Genomic DNA, 17378 nt, shown 5'->3' with positions numbered 1-17378 from the left:
AGAATCCTCCCCCACTCCCAACTTCAAGGGCAGAATATTGGTAATTTTGTGATATGCGATGATCTAATGCCCTGCCAGTCTGTTACCATGCGACAAAAGCTGAGGTCAATGATGACTCCCCAGCAGTGACCCACAATATCTCTCATACTTCTCACTGCAGTCTATTTTGAAGAGCAGACACTTTAACATTTCTAAAGGGAACCAGAATTATCATTCAAATGATAAACTGCCACACAGACAGACACTCTTATGATTCATTGAAGTGCAGGTCTGAAGAGGTTATGCATTTGGTCTTACTGTTTATTAAAGAGAGTGGAGACAAATAGATCAGAGAATAAATCAAACGTTGCACATCATAGATGCCAAGCACCACAAAATAATCTTCCAATATTAATATATGGGCTACATAACCCCACTGGGCAAAACCATGTTTTATTCAGGAAAACAACAAATGGAGTAATCTCTCTATAGAAAGCCATTTACAGTTCATTTGGAAATTGCATTCATAATCTTTAATACAGTCTGTTTATACCAATGATGAAAGGGATTCAAATAAATAAAACTGAAAGGCAATGATAAATTGGCTTCCTAGCCTTTATATGTTTATTATACTGTAATCATTCAAACTCACTGAAGTCAAATTTGTTAAACCAGTTTCCTAATTCAATCCAGTGAACTGTTGGTATTTACATAAAACCAATTTATATTAGCAAATGACAGTTAGAAAAATTAATATTTTGCTGGTTTTTACTAACCAAAGGGACTTTACTAAGTGTAGTAATAATAGGTTTTTATCATCCAGAAATCTATTACTTAGATGTAAATTCTGGACACATCCTCTGATACTCTTAAAATGGCAATAAAATAAAAAGCATTCCCTGGGGAACATGTCATACTCAACATGTTGAAAAAGATGCCTAGGGCCTTAGTTAGAAAATAGAGTTGAGTTAGAATTTTATGGGAAAATCATGATGACAAAGCCCTTTCCATTTAACAGTCACAGTCCATCAACATCATGGAGTCAGCGGCTGGAAGCAAACAGAGGAGGGGTCTGGTTTTTCCCTCTGCTTGGCACTCAGCTTTGGATAATGCACTCGAATCATCAGCTGCAAACCAGACCAGGAAACTCTGCTCAGCATATTCTCCAAAACAACAAGGTTCCTCCTGGGCAGAGGCTCAAACTGGGTAGCCTCCCTACTGGTGTCTCTTATGGATCTTAGTGACCCATGTCCTGAGACTCCCTGTCTGTCTCTGGGATGCCGGCTTTGTCAGGAAATCCAAAATGCTCTACTCCACAAGAGCTCAAATACCCTGTCTTCTTTAACAGTGGGCTTCAAGAGCCTCAAGATATCACTCCTCCTGAGTCTGCCTTCTTAAACGTGGCACGCCATTTTTCTTCACTAGAATTCTCTGATGAAGGGAGGTTACCATTTGGAAGGACACCTGGGTCACACAGGGCCCATCTGAGAGCACTTTGTACACACCAGGCATTTGGGAGCAAAGGATGAGTCCTCTGGGATGGGGTGGGAGTGGGGGAGATGTGGGAGGAAAGGTAAACAGTGCAAGTAAGCTGCCCAGAACCAAGAAAGAAGCAATCACTCCTTTCCCGGTGTGAGACAAATATTTGCTAACGGGGCTCTATATACAACATTGTTCACAGCTGGATGGAGGCTTCCTGTTTCCAGCTAGCAGAGGGTGTGGGGCAGGGAGAGAAGGACTAAGGCAGAGCAGCCTGGCTCTGGCAGCACTCAGCAGCTGTTGCCTTTGAGTGAGCCACACTCAGCCTGGAACGGCTATATTCTAATCTGCATGCTGCAAGGTGACAGGACCTGGTGGCTTGCTACTGTAAGAGTTGCTTTGTGTGTAGCTCAGGATCTGGCACTGAGTCAGCACTCTCTATTGTCCTGACCATGCTGTCCCAAACCCCAAACCGAACTGGACATTCTTCTGCCACCCAGCAGCACAATGGTCTTCCCTTTCTCTGGAGTCTTCTTTCCACACAGAGCCATGAGGGCCTGGGTGTTGGGAACTTCAGGCTGCCCAGCCCTGCCCTTCCCCCAGGACCAGCTCCCAACCCTCACTGTGGACAGACTGCTTGCTAGGAAGTGGAGGAGAAACAAGTCTCTGGCCATTCTCCCTCTCTTGGGCCTTTCCTCTCCCTGTGCTCAGACTGTGGTGGAGCAGGGAACAATGGCAGGAGACCCTGGGCTTTTTCTGACTGCTTGCAGCACAGAAGGTAACTGTGAAGAAATACATATGCAATATTTGTTTGTTGGGGTGGACCAATGTTAATGCAGAAGAGAGAACCAAATGAATCAAAAGCCATGAGTCTGCTCCCTTGACGCCCGGATAGGGAGGCAGCCAGCTGAACCTGAGGGGTGGGCTTGGAGTCTGACAGCCTGAGCCCTCAAGTCCCAGCCTAAATGCTTTGTGGTTGTGACTTCAGGGAGCAATTTAACCTCTCCTTGCCTCAGTTTCCTCATTTGGAAAACAAGGCTAATGAACTGTAGTCTACATCACCATTTCTGAGGTCAAGATGAACTCACTCTGTAAATCTTCCCCGAGTGCCTGTGCCACTGTAATGCTCACCAAAGGTCACTAATTCCCCTAAGCTCACCCACAGGAAGGAGAGGTGCTGGGAATTCAGGGGTGGGGAGCTCTCTGAATTCCTGGCTCTGTGGCCTTTCCCCTCCCTCCATCTCCATCCCTGTCTCCTAAGGGCACACAGTGCATTATGTATTTCTCACTTTGCAAACATCCACTTGAGGCTGCTTTCCTGCAAGTCCAAAGAGTCACAGCAGTTTCAGAAGACATATTGACAGCTTTGCTTGTAAGTTAAAAAAGAATTATAGAGACCATTTCATTGAGGGATCCTTAAGCCAGGGCTGGAAAGTTAGTCTGTAAAGGACTGATTTTATACAAATATGCATTTTCCCAGGGCCAAGATTCAGAGCTTTTCATCAGATTTGCAAAGTGGTTTTGTACCCTAAAGAGTTAAGAACTGTACACGTTTTGGCCGAACGCAGACCTCACATTTGCAGGCATGCTCCTGTCATTGCTCCATGAGGCAGCATCATTGATGATAGAGAAAACCCAGAGCCCAAAGCCAGAAGCAGAATCTGAGCTCTGAATCTTCTGGCAAACACTTAAAGATTCATGAATTAGTAAAATGGCTAATTAAGTCAACCTTCACCAGAGAATATTTGCTTTTTCCTCGTACCATTGAGCTCACTGTGAAACTTGATTTTGTTCCATCATTTGCTTTCAGCACAAGGTCAGTTCTCTTGGCTTCTTCTGCACTGCTCTGGGAAGAGCCTTGAGTGACCAGCCTTGTTATACGGTAGCAGCTGCAGCATCCTAGTATACACATCTGAGAGACTCTGGGCCCCAATTCTCTTCCTGCCTCTGCAGTTTGGGCCATTTGGCTCTATGCCGTCTAATGTGACCTTAAACCCTGCTCTTCTGTCAGTCCTGCTCTTCCCTGCTCTGGGTGACCCACGCGTGTTCCCATACCCTTCACTCTTGCCAGAAGCGCCCTCCCTACCAGGTATAGTGAGTGAGTGGCCTGGAGCCAGGAATGTACCGTGATCATCAGGTTGGCTTAGGTCCTGAGGCCTCACCGGCTTCCGCCTGTTATATGAGGAGGCCAGTTTCACACCAGGCCTAAGTGTTGGACTACATTTACCAAGTGTCTTTTTCTCCATGCCTAAATTCTACATCCAGGCCCTCTTTCCATTTGTATCTCTTTTAGCAAACTTTGTCATTGGTCTATATCAGTTTTAACTACTTCAAACTAAATTGGGAGCACCTGGAGGGAAAAGAACTTATTTTTCTTCTTTTAATGAATTTACCATGAGGTTTGTACCAAGTTAGATGCCAGATAGCAACTAAATTAATAAAGAAGGAGGCTTTTTGGTACCCCCTCCACATCCCCCGTCTTTGGAATTAAACACTTGCTGAGATGGTCCACTACAAAATGAAAGCACAGGGTCCTGGTCCTCTAGCCCTACTGTTTCAACCATGGCCAATGGATGGCTCCTCTGCATCTGGATAAGGGATGGTCAAGGGACTGTCACCAAGTCACCAACGAAGTGCACAATAGTGCCACCAGCCCTGGGTCAGGATTGCTACTACTGTGCCCTAACCTGAGATGTTATAGGGTGCACATCCAACCCAACCCATCCCTCCTCCGTGCCTTTGTCCAGGTCACAAACATAGCACAGCAATGGAATACAAGTGTTCCTCACCGAGGCAACCTGGTCACCACCCCAGGTGAAGGGTAATAGGTTTCATGGGAAGAGGGCAGGGAAGAAGTAGCCCGGTGAGATCCAGGAGGCCAGGGGACAGGGAGCAGATAGTCAAGAACAGGAAATCATCCTGAGCAGATGAGAAGGAAGGCACAGGAAGGCAGGAGTGCTGGAGAGTCAAGGCTCTGAGCCGCCCAGTACTTGCTCCATTTTCCCATTAGACTTGCTTTATGGAACCCAAGTACAAAAATAAAGTCCCTAAGGGTTTCAACATGGCAATGTAGCGTGCTTGCCCCCACACGCCTCACTGGGCATGGGAGGGTCGCGTTGCATTTTGCTTACTGTGGGGCCCTCCAAGGGGAGACCCCTGGGTGACCGCGTGCATAGCAGGCCCATGGAGCCAGTGGGTTCTGTGAAATCTTTAATGTATAAAAATATACAGGAGTAATGAGTAATCTACTCAGGGAATCAGAACTGCCTAGTGGCTATGAATATAGTCCCCCACCTCTTTCATTGTTTTGTACGCACGAGGGACTCGTGACTTAGAAATACACCTGAAGGGGCTGGGGATTTAGCTCAGCTGCATAAGCACCTGCCTTGTAAGTGCGTGGTCATGAGTTCAATTCCAGTACCAACTTAAAAAATAAATAAATAAAATAAAAAAAGAAATACACCTGAAGGGGGAAAAGCAAAATGGGCTGGGAGAGTAATTAGAGAGTACTTAGCAATCAGATATTCATCCTCAGTGGAAAATTCTGGACCTTTCTGGGGTTGTTTTTTTTTCCCCCCCTTTGGCTTTCATTTGTCTCCCCTCTCCCCACTGAAGTTATGTCCCTTCTTCTATAAGAATCCTTAATATTTATCAGAACAACAATGGTTTAAACAAATTTTACTCAATTTCTATTAGGCCTCCATGAGACGATTAATGCAGTGTCACATTTTGGTTTTAAACCTAGTGTTATTTTTCTCTCCCTCACATCTTTAATTCATGACTGTAGCTGAATATTTATCCTAAAAAGATTTTTAAAAGGTTGATTGATCCAACGGGCCCTGGCCTGGATCAGATCCCATGATGGATAATGCCATTTGGTTTTGTTTCCATACGAGCAAACAGCCCTTTTCCCAGTTGCTGGAGGCTTGATAGAGTGTCGCTGGCTTAGAACGGGCAATTCTGAGCTGGCCTGGGGCAAGGCCTGTTACCTGTCTATACTGATGAGGAAACTGGGGCTTGGTTCGACTCTGGTTTTACACACTGTCACTTTGTGGTTAGTTCCTATGCATCCATAAGCATTCCAGGGAGGGGGCAGGCTTGCTTTACCTCCCCGTGTCCAAAGCACTGTCAGAACTCAGTAAATGCTTCTGGAACTGCTATTAGTATCAACAGTCATATCTTTGCTAGGAGTTTTCCCTCTAAGGTTGTTCACCCAGTCTGCACTGTTTGTTTTTTTAATATTTTCAAGATCAATGTGATTCTGTGAGCGTCCTCTCTAGACTTCTATGCCGGAGATGACTTTGAACTCTAAGAGTCTGAAGGGAAGTGGCTGGCAATCTCCTTTCTTCACTAACTCAGAAAAAGATCACTGCTGGCATCCACTGACTTTCGTCTGCGGGTTGTTTCTCTAAACTGAGATGAAGAATTAAATAATAAACCTGCCTATTAAGGCAATATTCGTGGAAAGCAATAATCTGCCTTTCTCCATAGGGCTTTGCCTCCCTACTCTGTTCCTCAGTTAATAAAATCAAGGCTATTTCTGATTGACCGTTCTTTCTAGAAGTTTCAGAGCTCCCACTGACCTTTCTTCAAGATGCAGAAATTATCTTACTTTTCCTCCACCAGCCTGTCATTCGCCAGCAAAAGCAAAAAGAAGGGATGAAGTAGGCGGGAAAACCAGGATGCAGCTTCCACGTACAAGTGATGTGGCCCCAGCTCTCCCAGGGCTTCAGGTTCCTGTAGGTGCTGAGCAAACTTAGGATGAAAAGGCATCTTTTTTGGTTTTAAAAGTCTAGGTATTTCAGAGGGTTGCAGGTTCCATAGACTGTACTTCTCTAGGCCCAAGAAAATTGGTTTGCTGTCTCTCTCCGTCTTGGCCTATGTGCCTATCTGTCTGTCTGTCTATCTATCTATCTATCTAATTATATCATGTATATGCTATATGTATGTATGGCATTAGGAACATTTCCTTTCTTTTTTTTCTAGACAAAACAAAATGAGCTCAGATCATAAATTCAGCTGATTTCTTTTTAAACCACGGGATTCATTTTTCTGAAATCGCTATCTTTTCCTTTAAGAGCCTCAGCAGTTCCCTGCATTTTCATACAGCTCCATCACCTTTATATTAGGTCTCTGTGAAATAAGAAAGCTTCTTAGAGTCATCTTGGACCAGACAACGCCAGGGCACAGGCACAGCTGAAGAGGGCATATGTACTAGATTCCAAGGAGGCCATGCTGGCTTCCCTGTCACTGCCTGATACCCAGACCCCATCCAGAATCCCAGTAAACAAACGTCTGTGGTTTAATCAGCCCACCAGTAATTATTTTCCAAGTGATTACTAAATGCATAAAATTATCCTTCGTATTTATAATTCAAATAATCATACAACCTTAGTTTTCAAAGCCAGAGAAAGTCATGCTAGAGGAATTATAAAGACAACACTTTCATAAAAGGCGATCACCTCAGAAAACAACATAGATGAAGACTGTGCGTGGACTTTGCAGTTGTCAGAGTAGGTTCACGTTCTGGTTCTTCTGTTCATCAGCTGTGGAAGCTTCTAGTGCCCTCAGTCTCAATGTCCTCAGACATAAAAATAATAAATAACACCCTTCCCAAGGTGGGGCAAAGAGTAACCGAAATGATTTATGGAAAAGACTTGGCACCGCACCTGGCACACAGTAATGCTCAATGGGTTCAGTCATTATTAATAGTGACATGGCATTAATAATACAGAAGAGGTGACCCTGGGTCCCTAATCTCTTGAAGCAACGATTGCCTCAGACATCAAATGCCTTTCTGATTTTCTCTTGGGTTCACGAGAAAAAGATAAAGTGAGAAAATACTCTTGTGTTCCAGTCATTGAGGACAATGGTAAGTTTCTTAGAAATATTTTCAAATTATATTTTAATGTAAAAATTGCTTTCTCCAAATGAGGTGTGGGGACACACATCAGTAATTTCAACACTCTGGGAGGCTAATGCAAGAGGATTGTAAATTCCAGCCCAGCCTGGGCAACTTAGTGAGACTTGTCTCAAAATAAAAAACAAAAAAGGGCTGGAAATGTAGCTCAATGCAAAGGTACTGGGTTCAGTCCCCAATGCTACCAAGGAAAAACAAATTACTTTCATTAGAGAGAAAACACAATAATTTAAATAGCTAAAAAATAAAGAAGTTCTTAAACTTCAGAGATTGATTCTTGGTCCTTGCCAATGACATAGGTGAGTTTGAAGCCTCATGCTAGGGGTGGATGCACTGGCTCTGGCCTATGGGACGGGTGTGTGTGTGTGTGTGTGTGTGTGTGTGTGTGTGTGTGTGTGCTTGACAAGCAGAGGAAAGGGAACGAGCGCCATCACAGACACCAGATGGCCTGAAACAGTCTGGGTGCTGTGATGCTTGTTGCACTGTAAGTGTCTGCTCTCCTGTCATCCCCACCCCCTCTCCAATCCCTGGATATCAGAGGGTGTCCTAAGTGCAGAGGACCAAGGTGGATGACAGGCGATGACTCATCCTGATACCCCAGAGGAAACAGCAGTCCTTGTTTCTATTTCAGACATTTTTTTTACTTTAGACACTGACACAAAGCTTCTTACTCCTTTAGGGCAAGAGACTGCCCCAAATCCCCAAAGAAAGGTATTCTTGAGTTCACGAACGCCATAGCTCCTGACTAAGGTCCATGTATGTGGTGCCGGCCACAGCCATCGGAGGGTTCCTGGGAGAGTTTCCTTATGTTACTGACTCCATAGCTGATCCTCCCGGGCCCACAGCCAGCCAGGGGTAGCCTAACACAGAAGCACAGAACACTTTTCCCTGGCTGAGTCTGCAGTGTGGACCACGCCACCCTTGGAACGAGCCAGCTGAAGTGGTTCATGAGATCTGGAAGGTGGTGAAGACCAAAGTGGAGAGAGAGAGAGAGAGAGAGAGAGAGAGAGAGAGAGAGAGAGAGAGAGAGAATTTCCCCATATAGGAGTGATGATGGCAGGAAGACAGAGCTCATCCACCTAAGGAACACAGAGAGGCCATTTGAATTGGAAAAAAAGAGGTATGCAAATCATAACGAACTTGTCCGAGGGAAGACACAGCAAAGCAGGACAGGTGCCTGCAGACAAGGGAAGCCTCCATTAATGGCCTGCTGCAAACTCATCAGAAGAGATTTCAGTTAACCTAATGAAGACAAAGGCACTCACAGTGGGAGGCAAAGATAGATTTAGGATTAACCTCCTGTTGTTTTCACAGCAGTTTATAAAGTGGAGAAGCTGGATGGGAATAGGCCAAAGAGAACAAAACAGATAAAAAGAAAGAAGGAAAGAAAGAAAGAAAGAAAGAAAGAAAGAAAGAGCCCTAGAGGTAATGTTTTTCAAACTTGGCTATACATTTTAATCATTTGGGGAGCTTTTAAAACTTCCAAAATCCAGGCCACACTTAATCACTTAGATCACAGTCTCAGGGTGGGATGGGGGGATCACAGGCATCAAAACATTTCAAAGTTATCATTTGTTTCAATGTCAATAGATAATATACTTAGCAGAAATGTGTTAAAAGTGACATAGTTGGTTTTGCACTAAAACGAAACAAATGCAATCATTAAGAAATAAAGAACTCACCTGCCTTAAAACAAAACAGAAGGGCTGAGGATGTAGCTCAGTGGTGGAGGACGTGCCTAGAGTGAGGCCCAGTGTACAATCCTCAGTACTATTAAAACAAATCAAACAAACACAAAACAGAGCAGGATGTCTGTCTGTCATTTTCCTTATTTGTAGTTTTTGAAATGTTTATTGATATTCAAGAAAACGGATGGAGACAAGACTTTAAAAAAAAGGCAACCAATAATCAGGCTTGTTGTACACCTGCAATCCCAGCATTCTGGGAGGCTGAGGCAAGTGGATTCCAAATTTGAGCCCAGCATGGGCAATTTATCAACTCAGTGAGAACCTGCTTCAAAATAAAGGGCTAAGGAGTAAAGGTCCTGGGTTCAATCCTCAGAACTGATGGTAAGGAGCAGCCCCTAGGGGAGCAACAAGGGCTAAATTCAAGAAATTGGTGACAGTGACTGCAGACTTTGAGCTGGGTGTCAGAGAGTGGGATAGGAATTAAGTAAGCTGACTGCTTTATGGATATAGCAATTTGTATTTTTTGCTTCATAGAATGTTCATATCCATGATCTCTGTGCAGTAGGCAAAGAAGGCATTACTTTTCTTTTCTGCTTCCGCGGATGGGAAAAAGGATAGAAACCTGTGATTTATGCAGCATCGCAGAGCAACATCAGTGGCAGGAACAGGAGTGAAATGTGGTTCTTTAGAAACTCCGGCAGGATGTCCTTCTTCCACGCCAGTAGCCTTGCCGCCCTTGAAGTGTTCTGAAAAGTTACAGTGATAACTGACAATACACGCAAGAGTTCTACTATTGGGGAAAAAAAAATCTAGAACAGATGCCAAGAGACACATCCAGGTGGTGGCCAAGAACTGGACACCGTGCCCTTGAGGTGCCTCATGAATACTGGATGATGATAACGTACTGCACTTGCCTCCAAGTTTCGTGCAAGCAGTGGGCAGAGCCAAGGTCAGTGAAGTCACAGGAAATGAGTTTGAGGTTAAGAAAGAGCAGTTGGGCAGTTCATGCGCTGTGGCCTAGAGTTTGAGAACGCCTTTTAAATAGGTTGTGAGAGTGACAGTGAATTGTTATGGCCCTGGGTTCTATGACTGCAAAAACCAGACATCACTGGAGATAGCATTGGAGGTGGATAAAAGGGTAAATTGTAGGCCTTGAGATAAGAGGTTAGGGTTAAAGAAGGACTAGAACTAAGAACTTACCAATTGTAAAAATCTGGAGATCTATGTCGAGCTCTCCCCTTTTTAAACTTTTTCTGAGCATTTCTGTTTGTCTCTCTGCTTCTCTGCCCACATGTAGAGCCAAAGACTGACATACAGTTCAGTGTGGTGGTTTATACTTTTAATGCCAGCACTCTGGAAGGCTGAGGCAAGAAGACTGTAAATTTCAGCCTAGCCTGGCCAAGGTAGCAACTTAGTAAATTTGTGTCTCAAAAACAGAAACAAAAACAAGCAAATAATAGGTACCTATACCTCCCAAATTCGCATGTCACCCTTAAGAACTAGGCATACCCAATCTTCCTTTTCAAATATAAACTCTTCTGGAAGGAATTGATTGGGCCCAAATTGGCTCCAAAATCCATTCAACATAGAATTTCTATATGTACCAACAACTCTGCTCCTTTTCTGCCAAAAATCATTTAAAAGATGTGTTTAGATAAAAACTTATATATAAATGTTGATAGCTACACTATTCCCAGTGGCCAAAATGTGGAAATGACCTATATATCCATCAACTGATGAATGGATAAAGAAATGTGATACAGCCATCTAAGGAATATTATTTAGTCATAAAAATGAATGACATATTGATGATGTCAAAAGATAAATGAACCTTGGAAACATTATGCTAAACAAGAGAGGCCAGATACAAACACCCACATATTATATTATTCCATTATATGAAATACCCAGGATAGTCAAGTCCATAGAGACAGGAAGCAGACTACTAATTGCCAGGAGATTCGGGGATGGAAAAATGAAAAATGACTAGTTAGTTAGTACAGGGCAATGATGGTGAATGTTTTAGGGCTCACAGTGGTAACTGACAGCCCACTGTGGCATGCATGCTGTGTGTTCACCACCCCTGGTGCAGGGTACCCTTCTGGGCTGATAAAAAAATATGCTGACACTAGAACACAGTAATGGTTGCACAGCATTTGAAAAGTAAGAAATGTCACTGGATTGTACACTTTAAACTGGTTAAATGCTAAATATGTGTTTTACCACAATAAAAAACACCTAATTATAGTAACTAATTAAGCACATAAAATAATGCTCTGAGAAGACTGATCGCATTTGCAACCCTGGAGTGGCCTCATTGGGAATTTGGGAATGATAATACATTCATTCATTCATTCATCCATCAAACTTAAATTCATTAATATGTCAAGCATCAAATCTGTGGAGTTAAAGGCCCAGTTCTGGGCACCTAGAAACTGATAGATTAATGGAGCAGATCTGGATAAGGAGGTGACTTCAGTACAGTGTGTACGTGCTAACACTAGACTTGCTCAAGGTTGTGTTTTGAAATTAAGTAAGGCCTGATCATGGAAGGCTGACTTGAGCATGAGCAACCCCTTGAGCTGATCCCCCTAAAAGATGTCAAGGGCTGAGAGGGGATGAGGAAGGAAGAGCACTCCAGAGGGGGCAAAGCAGCTCACTGAGACACGGAGGACAGTGGGGGCAGCCAGCAGTAGACGGCGGAGAAGCCATGTGGCCAAGCCACAGGTAGATGCCTTTGTTGGAGAACAGTGGTTCACAGGGTCAGGAGAGGGGGAAGAAATGAGAAGAAAGATCATTAGGGCCATGTCTTCTGCAAGGTCAAGTAATGGCTGAAAGTAGCTGTGGATTGGACAGGGAGATGGTCACTCTTACCCTCTGCACATCCCGGGGTCACTGCACCCTGTGGCCTTACCGTATTTTACCATGAAGTCTGACTGCGAAGGGAAAGCGGCCCAGCAAAGTGGAGAGGAACGTTTATATGCTCAGGGGAAAGACAGGAGAACTAGAAAGAGACGGAAGGCAGAGGAGAATGAAGAAGCCAAGGAGGGCTGGGCCACAGGACTTTATGGGGTTGCCTGGACAGATGAGCAGTTGCCATTGTCTCTTGGATTGAGGGCCGAAAGGTGAGGGGAGGAAGATGGCCACATGGCGGAACTGAGAAGCTGACCCACAGGATGAGGGGTTCCTGCCTGATGACCTGTTTCTCAGAGTTTCTGCTCCCGGAAGACCACTATATGGAAGGGTAGATATGTGGCTAGGGATGCTAAGAAAGGTTTCCAGGGTGCCAGCAGCCTGCGCAGCCCGCAGGGATGACTTGTAATGCCAGTCTGTGTGGGCTGTGATTTTCTCCAGCGGAGCTCAGGAGCCAGGAGCTGAGATGTTGAGATGTCAGAGGAAGAACAGCCTGGGGGAGCCAGGAGTGCGCCCCCTGAGGCAGAGGGAAGGGAAGGCTTAGGCGGAGGGGGAGGTGACTTGTTCCAGAGCCTGGGCAAAGTAGGGAAGTGAGGAAGGGTGTGAGGAGGAGGCAGAAGGGGGTTCAGTGCAGTGACAGTAAATGGCAGGGGAAAGAAACTAGGATTCATTCGAGGAGGTGGTAAAATAAATTGGGCACACTGGGAATGAGGCACGGGCGGCTGATCAGAGTGGGCTGGGGGCTGACTCAAGGCGATGTGTAATGGAGAGCTAAAGAGGATGGTTTGAAGCCTACTTGGGCATAAATGCAGGCAGGAGGGCACCTGTGTGGATTGAGGGGAAATTCAGTGCAATTTGCTGCATTAACTTTGACACTGATGGCCTGCACCGTGCCCCCGGTGGGAATTCAAGGTGAGATGTAACAAATGGCATACTGATGCCCAGAAAAACCTGGCTAGATCAGACTTCAGAGGACAGATTCTTTGGTCTCAGGAATGGTGCAAAGTGAACAGGGAAGATCCTGCCCTGGCCACAATGTGCTGGACACTCTGGGGGTGCCTGTAATTCATGCTCTTCCCCATGCCTGGCTCTCCTCATTCTCTTCCTGCTTTTGGCCCCTCTTGAACACCAGGACTATGCCCTTCATTTGGCCTGGAAATTTCAACGAGCATTGCACATTCCAACAGATTAAAGCCATGAATTAATGTGGAGCCTTGCAGGGCAAGGACAGGAGAAACCACCAAGGACCACCTTGATTTGTAGCATTTGTTCTGATCCACGTACGTCCAAAGTCAGAGAAGTTCAGTGACCTAAAGTAGCCCAGCAGTGAGCAGCAGGGGCTGGATCAAAGCTGGAACCCCCAGGCCAGTATTCTTCTCCACACCACTCAGACAGCCAGCTGATTTGCCTCCTAAGCTCCAGGCTGGAATCAAGTTTAATCATCGTGGGCTTTGCCTGTCCAGCGTGGACTTTGCCTGTCCAGGGTTCATTCGCCCTTTTTCTTTCACCCTGTGTCCACTCTGGGTCTGGTGAGGCAGCTCGAGTCTGCTGGCTCCATGCAAGGCCGTCTGCCTGCTGTTGAAATCTACATCCCTAGTTGAGAGGGCTGCAGTTACTCACCCCAGGAATGGGGACTTACCCCCGGGCCAGGACCTGTACCAAGATCCCAGTCCTGTTTTTCCAAATCTGGCTCTAAAGCCTTTCCTTCCTGCCTGAGAAATACCGCCTATCCTTCCTAATAGCTGGTGCCAAAATCCCTGGTTGTCCAGTGTTTACTATGAGATGAAAACATCAACAGCTCTTACCAAGTCAGGGTCTGGGCGCAACACACATTCTGTCTTTTGCCTTTCTGGGCCAAATGCACACATCTGACCAGCATCAGCTTCAAAATGCACCCAAGCCTAAGGCGCTGTTGTCTTTGGCCCAAACCCCCCGAAACAGCCTCTTAACTCTGCCCTGAGCCTGTGAGTTTTCCTGACGCCTGTTCCTGACTCCGCTGTCAGAAGATCCTGTCATACTGTCACCCTTCAGCTCACACTCTCCTGGTGGCTTCGCCACCCCTAGGAGGAAAGTCAAACCATCTCAACCCCCAGGGAGTCCATGCACCACCCTCTGACCCTCTTTCATGGGGTTCTCCCTGTCTGTCCGTCCATCCCTCCCCCACCACACACAGGCTGCTCCTCCAGCACCTCAGGTCCACTGACGCATCCGGCTCTGTGCCTTCCACCACAAGAAGTGAGCTCCACGCGTGCAGGGGCCTGTGTGTCTATTTCAGTCCTGTTTCAACAGTGTGTTGTGCGGAGTAGACTTGAGGAATGGGTGAGCAATCCAGTGTAGCCTGGCTCTTGGTCCTCCCTTCTCAGCATCACAGCCCGTGGTTGGTTGGCTTGCAGGATATTAGGGGGCTGCTGTCAGGACCTGAGGGGGGTCTGCCTTGTGTTTTTTGTTTGGTTGGTTTTGTTTTTATCACAGCCATGAGAACCAGAACTACTGGACTTTGTGTGTGTGTGTGTGTGTGTGTGTGTGTGCATGCATGAGGTATGTGTGTGTATATGCGGAGTACCAGGGCGTGAAACGAGGACCTTTATGCTGAGCTAATACATCACCAACCTTTAATTTTTTTAAAAAATGTTTTTTTAAATTTGGAGGCTGGGACTCATTAAGTTATGCAGACGGGGCTGCCATCTGAGACCCTTTTGCCTTAGTCTCCTAATGCGCTGGTATTACACACATATGCAATCAGTCTGAGTTCAGAATCACTTTGTAGAATATTTGTTTTGAAGCAAAAATTTAGATGATGACAATATATACAAAAATAAGTATTATTTTATTTTATTAAGTATAATTCTGAAAATTAGAGAAACAAACCAAGACAAAGCCAAAGTGCATAAGTACATAAATATGTCTGTCCCAAATGATGGCGGCACAGAGTCTGTAAGAGAACCAAGTTCTTGGTGGAGTGAGGCTGACAGGGATGGGATGGTTTTGTTTTGAAATGGGATCTTTGGAGATGCATTACATAAATTCCCTGGAACCCTTTCTTGGAAGTGTCTTTGCTTTGCTTCAATACTACCTGGCCTTGGAGATTTCCACGAGCTTTCTATTAATTGCCCTTGAAGGTGTTTGCTTCCTGGAAGAAATGTAAGTTGTGAAGACAGAAAACCAGAGTATCTTTGTAAGAAGCTCAGCTCGGTTTGGGACCTGAGGCAGGCATCTGAAGGACAGCCTGTGCCAGCTAAAACCTACTGAAGACATCATCGTCCTTGCTCCCCTATAATACTGTCGGCCGTCAGGGTGCCCCACCCTGTGCCCCCAGATGGACGTCTGTGAGCGGAGATGGCCAGAAGCCTCTCAGAGACAGGTTTTGTTCGCTGTTCCAAGACCCCTGCTCACATGCACACAGCAGTTCCCTACCCTCGAAACTGCAGATTTCCAGCTCCCTGGTCTCAGGTACTTCCCAAGTTCACTGATGCAGACACAGAATTGTCCTGGTTCTCTGTGACATCTTCATGCCACTCAACCACACCTAGAACACAAATGTACAGGAGTTCCTCGCAGGCCCACGGTCACCCACTCAAACCTCCCTAACTCACCACAGGGCCTGCCCGGGGCAGCAGCGCCCGCCAGGTTCACTCTCAGCATTCACAGCTTTCCTTACCCCTTTCCTTCAAGAACTCACTCTCAGGTCAGGGTTTCTTATCAACCACTTACACTTAGGGTTTTCTTTTCAAGGCCTGTGTTTCTTTTCCCAGAGATGATTGTTTCTGGCCTTATTTCTCCATTTAGGCAATGACCATTTCGCTGTTTAAGCAAGAGGAACAAGAGGCCTCTACCACATCTCTAAAATATTACCACAACACCAGCGTAATACAAGTATCTTATGCTGCACCAGGTGCTTAGCAAAAAGTGAGCCATTTAAATAATGATTAGATGGTTTAAGACGTGTAAAGTGTTTAGCGCTGTGTAAGACACATAGTAAATAATCTAAAGAAGCTTTGCTTAGCCAGGCACTGTGGTGTATACCTGCAGTCTCAGCCAGAAATTAAGAGACTCACTGGCGCCTAGGAGTTTGGTGCCCATCGGAGCAACATAGGAAGACTCTGTCCTTTAAAAAAAAACAACAAAAAGTAGCTACTACTTTAAAAAATAATAATCCCCATAACAACCCCAGAAGACAGGTATCCCCTCATTTTACAGACAAACAAAATGACTTCCCCAGCTCGGTCAGATGATAGAAGCAGGCAAAGATCTACATTCAGATGTATCTGACTCCAATGAATATGCTCTTCCCACAACGCCATTTGGATTTCAAACCACAAAAGCCTCAGCTTTGACAAGCAGTGGGCCCAGCCTGAGATTTGAGCACAGCAGAAGCATGGCCTGAGATGATTTATTTCCAGTATGACTCTGTGCATGTGCATGTGTCTGTCTGTGGTCTGTGTCTCTATTCTTCCTCCTTCTCTTCTTCCTCTTCCTCTCTTCCTCCTCCCCCTGCCCTCCTCCTCCTTCTTCTTCTCTCTTCTCTCTCTCTCTCCTGTACTGGAGGTTGCTACACCCTCTTGCTGGGTAGGTAATAGGTGACAGACTGAGATGAGAAGAAAGTCCCTAGAGTCCTCAGATGTCACAGGCAAACTCCAGCACAAGCCTCTTGGATTTACTCCTGCTTCCTTCCCAGGCCTGGGAATAGCAAATGGTCTCCTGTCTTCCAGGGAGGGCCCACGGCCAAGGGCATGGCTGGTGTATAACGATGCTTCTTGCTTCTGCCTTCTTAATCATCACATCTGGAGATTCTGTCCATTGACACCATCCACCAATGAACCGGGAAGGGAGTTTATGGCTTCCTGCCAGGGGTGATGAGAACTTCGTCTAGAACTTGCTGTTAAAGGCATCATCCCTCAATGAGGCAAGTTGAACAACACTAAAACAAAACTCCCTGTCTACCTCTCAAATTAGCACTGCTGGCTCACAAAAGCAACAGCCTCAGTATGGCTGGTGACTGGAAAAACAATTCAGAACCCAGGGCCTCGGCAAGACCATGTGTCCCTTTGCTGGCCTCTTGGGAAGGGAGAAGCTTCGTGCTAGGGTGCAGCCTCTCTCCAGCACTCTCCTCAAAGTGCTCTGACAGCAGGTTCTTTACTCCTTGTTGAATAAAAGTGAGCAATGCAACCTCACTTTTAATGTGGATTGCCGCATTGCCTTCTTTCAGGTGAATTCAAAATAAAATGCTTCTAGAGAGACTCACCTCGCAAAGGCTCCACTGTGGTTCTCATCTGACCTGGTCAGGTTGGAGTAGGGGTGTGCAGGCCTTGTGAAGATCAACACTCCCTACATCCACCCTTAGGCATACAGAAGAGTGGGTTCTCATCAAACTCCAATATAAAACTCAGGGCACTGGGCCT

This window comes from Cavia porcellus, unplaced genomic scaffold (assembly GCF_034190915.1).
Source record: "Cavia porcellus strain 051 isolate PalLab524CR breed Dunkin Hartley unplaced genomic scaffold, mCavPor4.1 scaffold_1, whole genome shotgun sequence".
NCBI classification, from domain to species: domain Eukaryota; kingdom Metazoa; phylum Chordata; class Mammalia; order Rodentia; family Caviidae; genus Cavia; species Cavia porcellus.
This window is presented reverse-complemented; position numbering follows the sequence as displayed.